Below are 8191 nucleotides of genomic sequence, written 5' to 3'. Positions count from 1 at the left end.
TTCTTGTTCATCATGAATAGATTATTTCACTCCTTCTAGTACTGCAGTGTGTCCATACCTGCAGGAGCACAGGTACCACCCTCCCTGCAAACCAGAATCTCTGGATGAGCTGGAACCTCCTGCCTTATTTCCTTTAAATTGGCAATCCACCTAAACCAAACATATAATTCCCTTTCCTCAGGGATCCACCAAAGACATCGCCCAGGGCACCCATAAATGACAGCAGCAACAGGAGCAGTGGGGAAGGAGCAAAAGGCCATCTATTTCTGCAAGATCATCAGAGCTGAGTCCTTGTGTACCCACCACATCTTCTAAATCCAAAGTGAAAAAAACAGAAGAGTGCATACATCAATGTACATAATGCTGTGAGATACTGATTCAGCTTTTTGGCTGGGATTTTAAAAATGATATTGGCCCACCAGCACACACTAGCGCATAAAAGAAAATGTGCCATACTACACACTAGTGAGTCCTCCATCTCTACTGTGTTTTTCAGGTACCCCCTGGGTCACCACTCTGGGACACAAGGTACCATGAGCTTTCATGCCACTACACCCTTGGTTCTCTGCACTGGCAGCAACCTTACTGCAACACTTTACAACTCAATTAAAATATATATTCTTTTACTTTTTCATTGCCCAGCAAACTGGATGGAGATTTATGAGCAGCCTATTTATTGTACGGAGAACACAAACTATGACCAGAGTTTCACTCTATTCTTACGCAAAAGAGCATACCTGATAATGACTGCGTTGTTTTTTTTACAATGGTTTCTCTCTGTACTGTAAGTTGTTTTGCCCATAAACCTTTTATCACAGCTTGTACTCCCCATATCTACTGGAATGTGCAGAAATTCCCCCGTCAAGTGGCTCTGCTTAGGTGAGCTATATGTTGTATTAAGGCTTGTTGCATGCAAGAGAGTTTTGTTAATGTACAAAACTACCAGAGGCTTGTTATGTTTTCAAGCAATTCTTGCCTTTGTATGAAGTTTATCTGCTAGTTCAAACAATAGAGATGAACAGTGTAGTTCAAGTCCTTCTGTTGATCAATAAGCTATCTAAACAGAAGTGTTGTATTTTTTTCTGTTGGGTTGTGGTTTCATGTTTTGTTTACACATGTTCTATCCTTCATAGTTGGAGGAACACTGTTGTAAAGTGGGTAATAGTGATGTGTGGGCCGTCACTGCGTGGCGGGCGCACGTATATAAATAGAGGGGGGGATGGTGGGCCAGGCCAGGTCCGGGTTGTGAGGGGGCGGGTTTAGGGTCGTGGGCAGGTTGAGAATTTCTTGATCCGCACACCACTATTGGGTAACTCTGGGCAGATGCAGTGTGGGACTGGGATTCCAGGTGCCAACTACAAGATTTTAGACCATAGGCCCATCCTCCAAACTGTCTTCCTTCTTATTCAACCTCTTTATTCTCCTAGTCAATTGTCTTTGCATACTGTAATCTATTCTATCTCTTTAGCCTCTTTGTTCCCATACAGAAAGTGAGACTGACCATGAAATAAGCCACATTGTTAGAATCAGGAGGACCCACTGACATCTTGGCCAACCAGGAGTTTCCCTGGTATAACATTGGGCCAGTCTGACACTGTGCAGATGGCTATATTACAAATCTAACTGATTCTAACAAGTTCTTTTTAATATTTTTTTAATAATATGAAAAAGTAAAAAATGAAAAATTACATTATACTTAGCCACGTTTTTTTTTCTTGACCATTCCCAATGTCATCCTATTCAACTATTCAACCTTTTGGCTGCAGGCAGAAGATTCTTCTCTACCTGACATTATTATTAACATGTATTTTTTGAGTGCCAACATATTGCGCAGTGCTGGAGGCTGGCCAGGACAATTTTCTAATTCTATACAAGTAGGGATATACCCAAGTGCAGTGTTCCCCAACCAGAGGCTTGTGAGCAACATGTTGATCACCAACCTCTTGGATGTTGCTCCAGTCGTCTCAAAGCAGGTGCTTGCATTTCCAGGCAAGTTTTGGAGGCATAAAAAACAGGAATACTGTCAAATAGAGCCTTCTATAGGCTACCATGCCAAGTAGGGGCTACCAATAACCAATCACATTCCTTACTTGGCATTCACAGAAACTACTGTCATGCTTAGTTTGCTCCCCAACACTTTTTTATATTTGAATGTGGCTTATGGGTAAAAAAAAGGTTGGGGACCCCTGCCCAAGCTTAACTAAACAGGGAGGTAGCCTAAAAGCTGTTAAAAGGATTATTCAAAAACCTAAACATCTGAGACCCATCTGTAAAACATGGTGCCGCATCTGATACATGGTGCTGCTTCTGATACATGAGCAAAGAACTTCAAACAACAATCTGCTCCTCATTCTCATCCAGCTAAGGTAACCATTATCTTAAATATATGCAGGTAGTCTCCTTAGAAACTTCCAACAAGGATACTGCAGAGATAAAAGGAGGTTGGATCCTCCATGAAATCTGTGTAGGAACTTAGCTCATTATAGACCTACACATAAGAGCTCTTACAAATCAAGCAACCATGAGACTCAGTAGACTGGGACACTTACAAGCAGTTCAATGGAAGGAACACAAAATGCAGAAATCCACAGGCACTGGTCCCTACAGAAGATAAAGAAGCAGGGCTGGGTGGATGGAGATGAAGGTATATTTTAAATTTTTCTACCAATAAATTTATCTTTTAACTGAGCATCTTTGGTCTTGTGGATCCGTTTGAGTGCCGGTCAGCCCTGCTTCTTTATTTTCTGCTGTACCGCTCCCCGAAGCTGGGGGTCTGGGGCTGGTGCACCCGGACCACTTTCACTGTTTGGTGAGTAACCTTACAATAAATTCTAGAGCACCTTGTCGTCCTCTAACCATTGAACTGGTCCCTACAGACACAGGTTTCCAAGATCATACTAGAGCAAAACACACAATTTTATTACATAAAAAAGGCCTACGTGAGACATTTATTGTACGACGATCAATGCCACACTCCCAACACTAGTCCATGTAAACATGTTGGGTAGTGCCACTCCCTGCACACCTGGCAACTTCTCAGTAAAAAGTACAGAGAAGAGAGACACACGCACTAAAATTTAATCAATTAACACACGTTTATTCAGTTATTACCATATCAGCATTTCCAGGGGTAGAAAAGCCCAGCTAGAGAATAAGACCATAGATAAACAATCAGCAAAACATATCTCAATCACAAGTCCCAGCATAAATAACTCAGATGGAATTATAATTCACATCTCAAGTAAACAGGCTGCAGCAACCCACTGCAGGAGTAAAGACAGAGGCATGACAGGGAGCGGGGCTTGTCTTGGGCACCCTCCACTGTCAGCCCAGGACTGAGTATTGAAATGTAAACTAGTATGACAAGATGTAACTAGATGATAGTAGTCCCTGATTATGGGATGATGTACTCTAACTATACACATTATAATTATACACTAAATTATATAATGAAATTGCTAAAGCTAGCACTAGTGTAATTAACTGTAGAAACAAAGGCCAATCATAAAATGACGCATTAAACTTCCATTGTATTTTATGTCTCAGCCTTGTCCAAACATGGGCTGGCCTGTATGGTGAATTTTCCAAACCACATTACTATTTTGTCTCAATATATTTGAGTTATTGGGGGTGATTTTTTTGCAAAACATGGCAGAAAATTATCACCCATGAATAGCTTCACACTTTGGTAAATCTATTCATACTGGGCATCAAACTGTCATTCATATTTATGAATGTTTTTATCTTATTTATCAATGAGTATATGGAAGGAAAGATGCTGAGGCAAATTTTAGAAATTGTATTTAAAAAAACACCACTAATTTAGTTTAGAATTGCATTTTGGTAGTTTGGCATAAGCAAAAATATTTACCCATTTTGGATTTGTCAGACTGCGTTCTTTCCAAAAATACTTAGATTTCAGTGCTTTTACCACATACACTGCATGTGCAAATAAGTGTTTTTGACCAAATTCCCCATGTACAGTTATGCAGCGCCGATTCAGGGAAAAATGCAGCCTGAGGCAGCTCCTGCAATGCCGCCCCCCCCCTCCCCGGTTTACCAGTCGGGAGGAGAGGCAGGAACTCTAATGCGGAGAGCGCAATTGCGCTCTCTCGCATTAGTAAAGCCAAATTTCCAGTTTAAAAACCGGAAATTCGGCTCTTAAAGGTACCAGGAGCGGCTTTTTGCCGCCCCATGAAACCTCTCCGGCGTGCCGCCTGAGGCGAGTTTCTCAACTCGCCTCGTTGGCAGCATGCCCCTGCAGTTATGGAATCAATGTTCCCTCTAAGTTGTGCGTTTGTGTGCGCGCACACAAATTTTGAGGCCAGCGCCCACCACCAATTGTGTTGCGCACAAAGAATTTTGTGTGAAAACACTAAAATATGCATTAACTCTGACTTACACACATTTTCTAAAAATGTACATACAAGTTTAGAATTTTTTTGCCCACATAGCTGAGAAGAAATTAGAGGGAACATTGTATGGGATCCATTATCTGGAAACCCATTATGGGCACGGACACGTGCGGTTTTGGCACGGTTTTTAAAAAAAAGCCAACAGGGGTTTCAAGCTTGTTCAATGGCACCTTACACTAGCATATTTATGCAGTGGTCGACTTTTTCAAAACCTCGCCCTGGACCGTAGCGAAAATCAACGCATGTGTCCATAGCCTAAGTGAAAAGGCACAACAGTAAGATTTCTCGAGTCACTTGACTACACTTTCTACCCCTATTGCAATGTTGCTTAAGCCACATTCTTTACAATCCTAGATCATTATCAGATGTACCTTGTTATGTTGAAATGTTGAATAATCTCACAAAAGGCAGTTACTTCAGCTGCTTCATTAATATATACGCTGCTGAAATGTTGCATTTTCTGCAAAACTTGTTTTACCCAATTAGTGCCTTGCCTGCAGTGTTTTTATGGGATTCCTCTTCTATAGACCAAGGACAATTCAAGCCACCAATACAGCTTATTTCATTTGATCCCAAAGTGAAATAAACTTCTTTAGATGTCACTATAGCCATTATTCCATACTCCTTCCACTTTACTGTAAATTTAGAAACAAACTTAAATGCAAGTTGCATTATGCAAACTAAATACTGTATTAACAAGTTGAAAAGGGATGTTTCACCTTTGAGTTAACTTTAAGTATGATGTAGAGAGTGATATCCTGAGATAATTTGCATTTGGTTTTCATTTTTTATTATTTACGGTATTTGAGTTATTTAGCTTTTTATTCAGCAGTTCAATTTGCATCTTAACCAATCTGGTAACTAGGGTCCAAATTACCCTAGCAACCATGCATTACTTTGAATACGAGACTGGAATATGAATAGGAGAGGACCTTTCTAGATGAAAAATAAAAATTAGCAATAACAATACATTTGTAGCCTTACAGAGCAATTGCTTTTTGGATGGGGTCAGAGAAAAAGCTGGAAAGAGTCAGAAGAAAAAGACAAATATAAAACTATAAAAATAAATAATGAAAACCAATTGCTTAGAATTGGCCATTCTATAACATGCTAAAAGATAACTTAAAGGTTGCTTGCCTTTTTTTATTTTCCATTAGTTGCTCTATTTATTCAGCCAAAGTGGCTTAGGTCTGTGCAATTTCCAGTGGCCCTTCTCTGTGCCCTTGACATGAAACAAGACTTGTGCTCCATGGCTAAGGCTGTTTAGGAGCTCACTTGGTGAATTCAACATTAGTGACGGCAAAATGACCACCCATATGAACCTCATGTCACTGAAGCTATATCTGTTTGCTGAAGACAACTAAGATTATGATATTCATAATGATTATGCTGGGATTATGACACTCATCTGAAATTAATTGCATATGATACTTTCATATAGTGATTGTGGTACCCACCAGATTTATTTACTCTATTTTATACCTGGCATTCACATATGGTGTCTGTGTAAACCGTTAATAATTTCTAGGGATGCACCGAATCCACTATTTTGGATTCGGCTGAACCCCAGAATCCTTTGCAAAAGATTCGGCTGAATACCAAACCGTATCCTTATGTTATTTTGCATATGCAAATTAGGAGTGGGAAGGGAAAACGTTTTTTTAACTTCCTTGTTTTATGACAAAAAGTCATGAAATTTCCTTATTTGTATATGCAAATTAGGATTCCGTTCGGCTGTGCAGAAGGATTCAGCCGTATCCGAATCCGGCTGAAAAAGGCCGCCTCCTGTAACTTTAAGAGCCGAATTTCGTTTTTTTCAACCGGAAATTTGGCTTTGCTAGGGCAGAAAGCTCAGATTGTTGCGCTAGCGATGCAGCCCCTTTTGACCCGCTCCGACGCTAAACTTTTAAGCGTGGAGCGGGAGAGGGGGGCAGCATTAGGGTTTGTTGCCTCAGGTGGCAGCAGCCCACGGACCGCCCCTGTGTGCGAGGCCCAATGGGTTGCTACCCCATGTGCCTCCTCTGGGGTCCCCACTATCCTCCTGCTCACCCACCACCAGCCCCTTCCCCCCCCGTATGCACCAGGTCTGGACTGAGAGTCAAAATAGGCCCTGACATTTTAGGTACACAGAGGCCTAATCAGCCCACACAGAGGCCCAAACAGCCCCGACCAGCCCACTAAATACTGACTTTCTATGGGACCTTATAGCAGCCTCTCTAGTATTTGCCAGAACTCACAGATTGCCAGTCCGGGCCTGGCATGCACACTTTATACTTACTTTCAATTAGATTGGGGAGGGGAGGTGGCAGAGGGGGAGGCAGGGGTCAGGTCTGGGTCGGCGGGGCTCAGGTTTTTTTCTGGTGTACTGCTGACCAAGTCCAGCCCTGGCTCAGATGCAAAGAGTGTTATTGTCAGTCTTCCCCAAAGTAATGCCATTAGCACACAAATAAGGTTGCCACCCGGCCGGTATTTTACCGGCCCAGCCGGTAAAACACCTGCCAAGGCGGGGCCGGAATTACAAATTTACCGGCAATGTAGCTGCCGGTAAATTTGTAATACTCCTAACAAAAGCCCTCGGCCGCCCCCAACCTGTTCAAAATTTACCTTTTTTTCTGTCTTCAGGCCAATCGCGCGTTTAGGCCCCGCCCACTTATGGCATGACACGCCCATGTCTACGTCACAGACCGCCCCCTTTTACAACCCGCCCATTTGCTCCCGCCCCCACCACCAGCCGGTAATCATTGTTTTAAAAGGTGGCAACCCTACACACAAATGAATATTAGAAATGTGTACTGTAACTCATGCAGGGTCTGTCAAAATGCTACTTTGTTGATGCATCTCGGTGGGCACTACTTAATGGGTGTCGGAATATGCTCATAAATTCTTGAGCATATGCTTCAATGTAGGTAAAAAACTGATTGCAAAAACTTAAGTTTGTACATTTGCACTGTATTTATAAATGACCTGTGTCCCAGACTTTAGGGTGAAGCCTCTACGTTCCACAAGAATATAACGTTATCTGGGAGTACTGAAGAAGATAAGACTGAATCTCAAATTACCTATGAGGCCGAGCTACTTTATAAATTTAAAGTTAAACAAAGACTGGGTGTACACAGAATGAGTTGGGTGTACATTGAACAACAACCAGAACACCCTCTTACATTTATTAGGTGTCTGGCCTGGGGCATCGTACATAAACTACAAAAAAGTTGGATAAACCCAGCGCAAACTTCAAATTGACTTATACAGGACCTCGTCAGGTCTTTCAGATTAGATCCTTTTGTAGCTTTGCGGTATAATAAAACCTTTTGGCAAAAAAGTTTGATGAAAAAAATTTGAGATTTAGTAAAAGTTAATTTGTTGGTGAACCACCAATTTAGATCTTAAGATCTGACTTCTTGACAATCTGTGTTAAGCTCTGATTGGCTCTGATTGAATGAGTGCACTTGTGAATGATTAGCCAATCAGTGGCTGCTGGTCAGGTGTTCCTAGTTGCTCTTTTGAATGGTTCTACCTCTTTCTTTAAATATTTAATACCATGATAGAACATGGTCTGTATGCCTCTCAATGCAGTATATAAAATATCCTGATTTCATATCCATCTACAGAGCACAGGCTACAACCCTAACACCTGACAGAACTATTATTACAATTTGCTGCCGTCACACTCGTTGTCCATCTGCTTTCTAAAAGCAGCCACAGATGAGGGAGTTGGCCATTTTGTTCAGGAATCCTCCCTTGCTCCTTGTGCTGTTTCAATGTGCACAATTTAATAA

This window comes from Xenopus laevis, chromosome 5L (genome assembly GCF_017654675.1).
Source record: "Xenopus laevis strain J_2021 chromosome 5L, Xenopus_laevis_v10.1, whole genome shotgun sequence".
In the NCBI taxonomy this organism is placed as follows: Eukaryota; Metazoa; Chordata; class Amphibia; order Anura; family Pipidae; genus Xenopus; species Xenopus laevis.
The sequence above is the reverse complement of the archived record's forward strand: the minus strand, read 5'-3'. Positions refer to the sequence as shown.